Source organism: Rana temporaria, chromosome 10 (assembly GCF_905171775.1).
Source record: "Rana temporaria chromosome 10, aRanTem1.1, whole genome shotgun sequence".
In the NCBI taxonomy this organism is placed as follows: domain Eukaryota; kingdom Metazoa; phylum Chordata; class Amphibia; order Anura; family Ranidae; genus Rana; species Rana temporaria.
In genome coordinates this window covers 97,958,744-97,967,376 of record NC_053498.1, presented here as the reverse complement: position 1 = coordinate 97,967,376, position 8,633 = coordinate 97,958,744, and the positions used below count along the sequence as shown (strand labels likewise).

General features: G+C 43.2%; 2 non-coding genes across 2 annotated transcripts; one reads left to right on the top strand and one right to left on the bottom strand.

Annotated features, from left to right (window-relative positions):
• Positions 1-2,978: 2,978 nt before the first annotated feature.
• TRNAR-CCU lies at positions 2,979-3,051 on the bottom strand. The gene has a single exon. It is a non-coding gene; the product is annotated as a tRNA-Arg (tRNA).
• A 191-nt stretch (positions 3,052-3,242) lies between these two features.
• TRNAL-CAG lies at positions 3,243-3,325 on the top strand. The gene has a single exon. It is a non-coding gene; the product is annotated as a tRNA-Leu (tRNA).
• Positions 3,326-8,633: the final 5,308 nt, after the last annotated feature.

The following is an 8,633-nucleotide window of genomic DNA, read 5'->3' as shown; positions in this document are numbered from 1 at the left end:
CCTTACTATCTGTCACACGCAAGGGCTGTTACACTTCTACAACCATCCACTGGGAGTTGTGATAGTTTCATTCATGGGACATCTACATGCCGACGGACTGATGTTAACCTCTCCTCATCTGGATTCAGCAGTGGTATCGTTGTACACATTTTTACACCAGTATCATACTTAGCTACATGTTTTTATGACTGTTTTTGGTACCGTTTGGTATTACTCGCACCATTTTTACAGTTTATGAACAGCCCTAAAATTAAGACATTGAGTTTTTAGTGGGCATAACCCTGTTTAGGCTATGAGAATATGAAAATGGCCTAATATTGTCATTCAACCAAACTGTTGAAGAACCATTGTGTGGCAGTTCAATGATAGGAGAATCGAACTGGTGCAGATCTCCAATCCATAGAGTCTTCTGTCTCTACTGGAAAAGAGGCATAGTGGCTCCTCTTATGTGAATTGTGACTTCCTTTTTTCTCCAATGCTTGTGAAGCCTTGATTGGAGGTGAGGATGAGGCTGCTCTTTGTGCTGAAGAGGTACTAGTTGAAGCTTCTGTCGGATGTAGTTTTAACAAGGTCTGTTGTAGCTCCTCATCAGATCTACATATTTATCTGGTACCTTGGTAGGTAAATCGAATTGAAAAGGGTAAGCCCCATTGGTAGTTTATATTGTGGCGTTGCAGCTCCACGAGCTGAGGTTTCATAGATCTTCTCTTTGCGATAGTAAGCTGGGATATGTCAGCGAACAATTGATAATTATGGCCTTGGAAGGTTAGATCTTTTTTCTCCCTTGCTGCAGCCATTAGTTGTTCCTTTGTTCTGTAATAATGTAGTTTTGTAATTATATCACGTGGAGGTTGTGCGGAGGTTGGTACGTCTGTCCCTGTTCTCTTGGTCTTCCAATCTGGATTGAAGTGATAGATTCTCTTCTTTTAGGTTTTCCAGTTCTGCCATACAGTCCTGTGAATTAATTTCAATTTCTTCCACTTTGAGTTCCAGCACAGCTGTGCGTTTTCCCAGCTCTCTAATCTCTTTTGTAAGGCTTTTAGTTATTTGCTCTGAGGTCTGTTTCAGTGCTTTTATGGAGCATATGTTCAAATTGCTGTAGTATAGCAGAAGGTACTGAGGAGACTTGTGAGGAGTTTTGTGAGGGAATTTGTTCCGTTTCTGACTCACCTGGGGAGTCTGGTTGAACTAGCTTCTGTCTGTGAGAGCACACTGAGGCAGTGTGTGAGGAGATGACAGGTGCCATTCTAGCTGCAGTGCGCGCCTGAGTGTCTCTTGTGAGGGGATTCTTTGTTTTGTCACGGCCGCCTCCCAGAACCATTATTCTGCTCAAAACTGTGCCAGCTAGTTCCCAGGTACTTAGTCTTCCCATCTGGTACCTTTCTATAGCTTTGTCATCGTTAGAATTTCGGCTTTTCTCCTCAGCAGAGCAGAGCTCTAGCTATGCATGTTTGCTCTGCTAGACTCCGCCCAGTGCCCTCCATTAGCAACTTTTCATATTTTTTTCTGCAATTGGTGGTTTATATAACCATATATTACACCAAAGGACATTAATGGACTGTTTTTTCACTTTTTGTATCAGGATACAAAAAGACACACATCCGTTTACATACAGCCGCTCAAGAGAATTGCGTGGGTCCATTTTTCCACCATCACAAGAGGTTCTATTTCAGTCCAACTCAGATGGAGATGAGTCTATGGGGCCCCTGCTTAGAAGGAACAAAGGCGAATGTGTGAAAGGGGCATTAAACATGTGCTCTGCCTTACCACTGCTTCTTATATGGAGACAACACCCGATATTCTACCATGTGGCAGAAAAAGCCTGAATTAGGACATACTTTCCTCAATAACGTCCGTCGTAAATGGACACATCATCTTTACCACTCTGACATCAACATCTGAAAAAATAAGGTTGGCCATCATTTACAGACTAACACAACCTTTTCCATCGAATGGCCCGTACACACAATCTAAAAATCAGACGACAGATCATCTATTTTCACTTGCTAGTCATAAGTAGAAATTGAAGAGGTTACTAAAGTTAAAAAAATTCTCGTACGATCGAATAATTCGGAAGTGATGATTAATAATGTGTTGTATTGTATTTTCAGACGACAACTGTACTGATTAAATGAAAATCCTACAATCTGGTATCATATTTCTGTGCTTGTCCAATCAGATAATATCAGATGAACTGTCGTGATCGGCTATCAAAAGCTGTGTACTAACAATTAACAATAAACAATTATTGTACGATTGCTTTGAAAGCAGTGTTTGTTTTCGGATTTTTGAATTGTGTGTATGGGCCATAAGACAATATAGACCAGAACAGTCATTATTGTGGAATGTCAGCAAATTTGATCTTTTGCAATGTTCACCTCTAAAGCAGAACATTTCCAGGCACACAAATGCATCATTATTGTGGCCGGAAAGAGTCCCTGTGGGTTTTAAAATTCGCCTGCCCATTGAAGTCTATGGCGGTTCGCCCGGTTCGCGCATTTGCGAACATATGCGCAAGTTTGCAATCGCCGTTCGCGAATGTGAAATTTTAGGTTCGCGACATCACTATGTGTAAGGCGGCGACCTGGTTGTCCGTTCACACTTTCACTAAGTTTTACAAGGTTGATGTGCATGCATCTGTGGATGCTTGCTTCGGCCGCAAAGTTTTGCAGGTGACAATTTAAGGTTGCAACACCTCCGTTGAGGAGCTCTGTTTGTTTTGGAGGGAAGTTGGTTTGCTTGCTGTGCCCACCCCTCATTTTTCGACACTGCTTGGGGACTACTATCAAGAATAAAAGGAGCTGTGTCCATCCATGAACGAAAGAGAAAATAGGATTTTTGTACTCACCATAAAAAATTGCAACGATTACTATTGTTTTTCCCTAGGGTCGCATTGACAGTGTTTCCAGTTTTATAGTTTACAGAAAATGTGTGCAATACATAAAAATCAATGAACAAAATAAAAAAAAAACTTCATACACCCCAGATGGGACTCGAACCCACAATCCCTGGCTTAGGAGGCCAGTGCCTTATCCATTAGGCCACTGGGGCTACCAAGGTATTGTTACAGAACATTGGGTATATGTAAACTATATGTAAATGTTATGCATTTATAGACTGTGTATGCATTTCACTATAGATAAAAGCAAAGATATAACAATTGGCAATCTTTAAAATTCTTACTATATACACACATGATTAGGCAGTGAAAATGAGCTCAGTTGATCTGTACACAATTAGCAGTCAGGATGGCCGAGCGGTCTAAGGCGCTGCGTTCAGGTCGCAGTCTCCTCTGGAGGCGTGGGTTCGAATCCCACTTCTGACAGCATCCTTTTCTGCTCCACGCAGTGGAATAGTCCTTATAAACTATGAGTAAATGAATAATATTCATTGATTTTTATGTATTGCACACAATTTCTGTAAACTATAAAACGGGAAACACTGTCAATCCTGAATATTCAGAAGATGTGACAATGAATTCCTAATGGAACGTCTTTGTTCATACTAGGCTTTAAATATGTCCCAAAAATGCAGATTGTAACAATTCATGGCCATCAAGGAGAAGGGAAAAGATGATTGTTCATGTAGGATAAATGTACAGAACAAACTAATTTGATCATAAGATTAGTTCATCAATGCCTCGTCTATTGCTATTAAGCGTGTTGTTCTACCACCCTCTACTGGTAGAATGGTAAACTGCACACACCATGAACAGCTGCTGAAACGTTGCCTCTCCAGGACAGTGGGGGGTTAATGAGTATAACATACACTTCTTATAAAATCCCTACTCCCAGCAACACATCTCCTTTATTGCTTGTTGCAGTTTTGATGGTACATATACAACTCATGTATATGCAAACTGTCATAAGGAGTGTACTTTTGGATAAATGGAAAAGCTGTTTCAAGGGGACTAACACCTGGACTGTGGCATGCCAGAGGGGGATCCATGGCAAAACTCCCATGGAAAATTACTTAGTTGTCGTAGAGTCAGTTTTTAATCCATAAAGGGCATAAATCACCTAACATTCATAAATTGTTTGGAATAACGTGCTTTAAAACATCAAGTATGATGTTATATCGATCAGGTAGTGTAAGGCTTAGGGTTAGGGTTAGGGTTAGGGTAACAGATAGGGTTAGGGTTAGGGTAGGGTTAGGGTTACAGACAGGGTTAGGGTTACAGATAGGGTTAGGGTTACTGTCTGTAACCCTAACCCTATCTGTAACCCTAACCCTAACCCTATCTGTAACCCTAACCCTATCTGTAACCCTAACCCTAACCTAACCCTAACCCTATCTGTAACCCTAACCCTATCTGTAACCCTAACCCTAACCCTATCTGTAACCCTAACCCTATCTGTAACCCTAACCCTATCTGTAATAGGGTTAGGGTTCACAGTGACAGACCAAACTCCCCGTTTAACGCACTGCAAACACCTGCAAACAGTCCATTTGCACAACTGCAAACTCCCCATTTACACAAGGTTGGATACCAAGCTAGCCATGTCCCGTTCCTTGTCCTCACTGACGTCAATGAACGTTTTGGAGATTGCAGGCAATGGGGTTTTTTCAAAGCCTATGGTCGTGCTGAGGTAGTTCAGTGACAGTTAAGTGACCCAGAAAACAATGATTCTGCAGTGTGGGCTCATTGTTGGCCTAGTAGGCTTTAATGATCACCTTAGATGATCACAAAGAAAATTAATGTTTTTTCTATGCAAAATTATCCAGCCGATCGCTTTTGGTCTGTTCACAATGAAGCAATGACCTTATCATCTGGGGTGTGCCAACATTGCCATTGCCATTGCCAACACACTCATAGAGGTGGTCGCTTCATTGTGATACGCAAGCCCCTTCACCACAACAAGGTAACGATCACGAAGGGGAATTGACACATGTATGTGCCTTTTTTTTTTGGTTTTGTTTTTGCAGCCACAGTGCAGCACCAGAGGCCAGAAAAATTAGGCATGTACACATGCCTGAAAAAGTAGGTATTTTTGCAGCTGCAGCTGTAGCAGCGGCCAGAAAAATTTATGTTTTCCAGGCAGAAAGTGCACTAAAACATTGTGGCTTGAACCCTATTTGGTGGCGGATAAGTCACGCAAGTCATCCGGCATGCAGAGATAAAATACAGCAGCGTGTAGACCATTTGTAGCCCAAGGAAGCTCATCTCATCAGGCCTTTAGTCAAATGTATCGCCCACTGTCAGTCCCTTTTTTATTTGTTTAGTTGTACTATGCGTGCACGCTACTGTGACACCAGATATGAGTGGCACTGTGCACTGGCAGAAGTTGGCAGAGTAGATGCTGTAGGCCTGACACACGCCTGCAGACAACTAGCTGCTATTCTATTGCAGTCACAATTGTGTTTTTTCTTTTTAAATTTAATATACTATGCCACCAGATATATGAGTGGTGGCACTGGGCACAGTTTACACTATGAGCCTGACACACGCTTGCAACTGACTACTATTCTATTGCAGTACATTTTTGGGGGTTTTTAAATGTTATGTACTGTGCCACGAAGATAGATGAGTGGTGGGTGGCACTGGGCACAGTGTACGCTGTACCCCTGACACACGCTGGCAGCCAGGAAGCTGACTACAATTATATTGCAGTAATATTTTTATTTTATTTTTTCTAAATGTTATCTACTGTGCCACCAAGATAGATGAGTGGTGGGTGGCACTGGGCACAGTGTACGCTGTACCCTGACACACGCTGCCAGCCAGGCAACTGACTACTATTATATTGCAGTAATATTTTTTTTTTTAAATGTTATCTACTGTGCCACCAAGATAGATGAGTGGTGGGTGGCACTGGGCACAGTGTACGCTGTGATCCTGACACACGCTGCCAGCCAGGCAACTGCAATTAGATTACAGGAAAAAAAAAAAGCTGTTTCAAGGGGACTAACACCTGGACTGTGGCATGCCAGAGGGGGATCCATGGCAAAACTCCCATGGAAAATTACTTAGTTGTCGTAGAGTCAGTTTTTAATCCATAAAGGGCATAAATCACCTAACATTCATAAATTGTTTGGAATAACGTGCTTTAAAACATCAAGTATGATGTTATATCGATCAGGTAGTGTAAGGCTTAGGGTTAGGGTTAGGGTTAGGGTAACAGATAGGGTTAGGGTTAGGGTAGGGTTAGGGTTACAGACAGGGTTAGGGTTACAGATAGGGTTAGGGTTACTGTCTGTAACCCTAACCCTATCTGTAACCCTAACCCTAACCCTATCTGTAACCCTAACCCTATCTGTAACCCTAACCCTAACCTAACCCTAACCCTATCTGTAACCCTAACCCTATCTGTAACCCTAACCCTAACCCTATCTGTAACCCTAACCCTATCTGTAACCCTAACCCTATCTGTAATAGGGTTAGGGTTCACAGTGACAGACCAAACTCCCCGTTTAACGCACTGCAAACACCTGCAAACAGTCCATTTGCACAACTGCAAACTCCCCATTTACACAAGGTTGGATACCAAGCTAGCCATGTCCCGTTCCTTGTCCTCACTGACGTCAATGAACGTTTTGGAGATTGCAGGCAATGGGGTTTTTTCAAAGCCTATGGTCGTGCTGAGGTAGTTCAGTGACAGTTAAGTGACCCAGAAAACAATGATTCTGCAGTGTGGGCTCATTGTTGGCCTAGTAGGCTTTAATGATCACCTTAGATGATCACAAAGAAAATTAATGTTTTTTCTATGCAAAATTATCCAGCCGATCGCTTTTGGTCTGTTCACAATGAAGCAATGACCTTATCATCTGGGGTGTGCCAACATTGCCATTGCCATTGCCAACACACTCATAGAGGTGGTCGCTTCATTGTGATACGCAAGCCCCTTCACCACAACAAGGTAACGATCACGAAGGGGAATTGACACATGTATGTGCCTTTTTTTTTTGGTTTTGTTTTTGCAGCCACAGTGCAGCACCAGAGGCCAGAAAAATTAGGCATGTACACATGCCTGAAAAAGTAGGTATTTTTGCAGCTGCAGCTGTAGCAGCGGCCAGAAAAATTTATGTTTTCCAGGCAGAAAGTGCACTAAAACATTGTGGCTTGAACCCTATTTGGTGGCGGATAAGTCACGCAAGTCATCCGGCATGCAGAGATAAAATACAGCAGCGTGTAGACCATTTGTAGCCCAAGGAAGCTCATCTCATCAGGCCTTTAGTCAAATGTATCGCCCACTGTCAGTCCCTTTTTTATTTGTTTAGTTGTACTATGCGTGCACGCTACTGTGACACCAGATATGAGTGGCACTGTGCACTGGCAGAAGTTGGCAGAGTAGATGCTGTAGGCCTGACACACGCCTGCAGACAACTAGCTGCTATTCTATTGCAGTCACAATTGTGTTTTTTCTTTTTAAATTTAATATACTATGCCACCAGATATATGAGTGGTGGCACTGGGCACAGTTTACACTATGAGCCTGACACACGCTTGCAACTGACTACTATTCTATTGCAGTACATTTTTGGGGGTTTTTAAATGTTATGTACTGTGCCACGAAGATAGATGAGTGGTGGGTGGCACTGGGCACAGTGTACGCTGTACCCCTGACACACGCTGGCAGCCAGGAAGCTGACTACAATTATATTGCAGTAATATTTTTATTTTATTTTTTCTAAATGTTATCTACTGTGCCACCAAGATAGATGAGTGGTGGGTGGCACTGGGCACAGTGTACGCTGTACCCTGACACACGCTGCCAGCCAGGCAACTGACTACTATTATATTGCAGTAATATTTTTTTTTTTAAATGTTATCTACTGTGCCACCAAGATAGATGAGTGGTGGGTGGCACTGGGCACAGTGTACGCTGTGATCCTGACACACGCTGCCAGCCAGGCAACTGCAATTAGATTACAGGAAAAAAAAAAAGCTGACTGATATACTAGCCCTAAAAAGGGCTTTTTGGGGTGCTGTCCTTACAGCAGAGATCAGATGAGTCTTTCAGGACTGGAGTGGACACTGAAAACACTAGCCTAGCTATAGATTTCCCTATAAATTCAGCAGCAGCAACACTCCCCCTCCTCTCACTAAGAATGCAGGTTCAGAATGAATCTAAAATGGATGCTGCCCGAGAGGTGGGAGGGTCAGGGAGGGAGGGTATGCTGCTGATTGACTGGAATGTGTCTGCTGACTGAGGTAGAGGGTCAAAGTTTGCTCAATGTTAATTAATAGGAGGCGGATCGAACAGCGCATATGTTCGCGCGCATCGGCGAACGCGAATGCGCAAAAATCGCCACAAATTATTCGCCAGTGAACAGTTCTGTACATCTCTATGTACACACTTGTGAGACAGAAGCTTGATGTCGGAAGGCCCAGGAGGCACCTATTGCCCTGGTCAAATGTGCCTTGACAGGAAAGGGAGGCGCCCGCCCTTTTAGGGCATAAGCCTGAATCACGATCTGTCTGATCCACCGAGAAATGGTGGCCGACGAGACCGCCAGACCATTCTTTGGACCAGCCACCGACACAAACAGTGAGTTTGACCTCCGAAACAGAGCCAAAGCAGACAAATACACCCACAGAGCTCGGACCACATCCACGGAATGCAAAGCAACCTCTTTAGGGAGCGACGGCCGAGGACATAAGGACGGAAGCACAATGTCCTCATTTAAGTGAA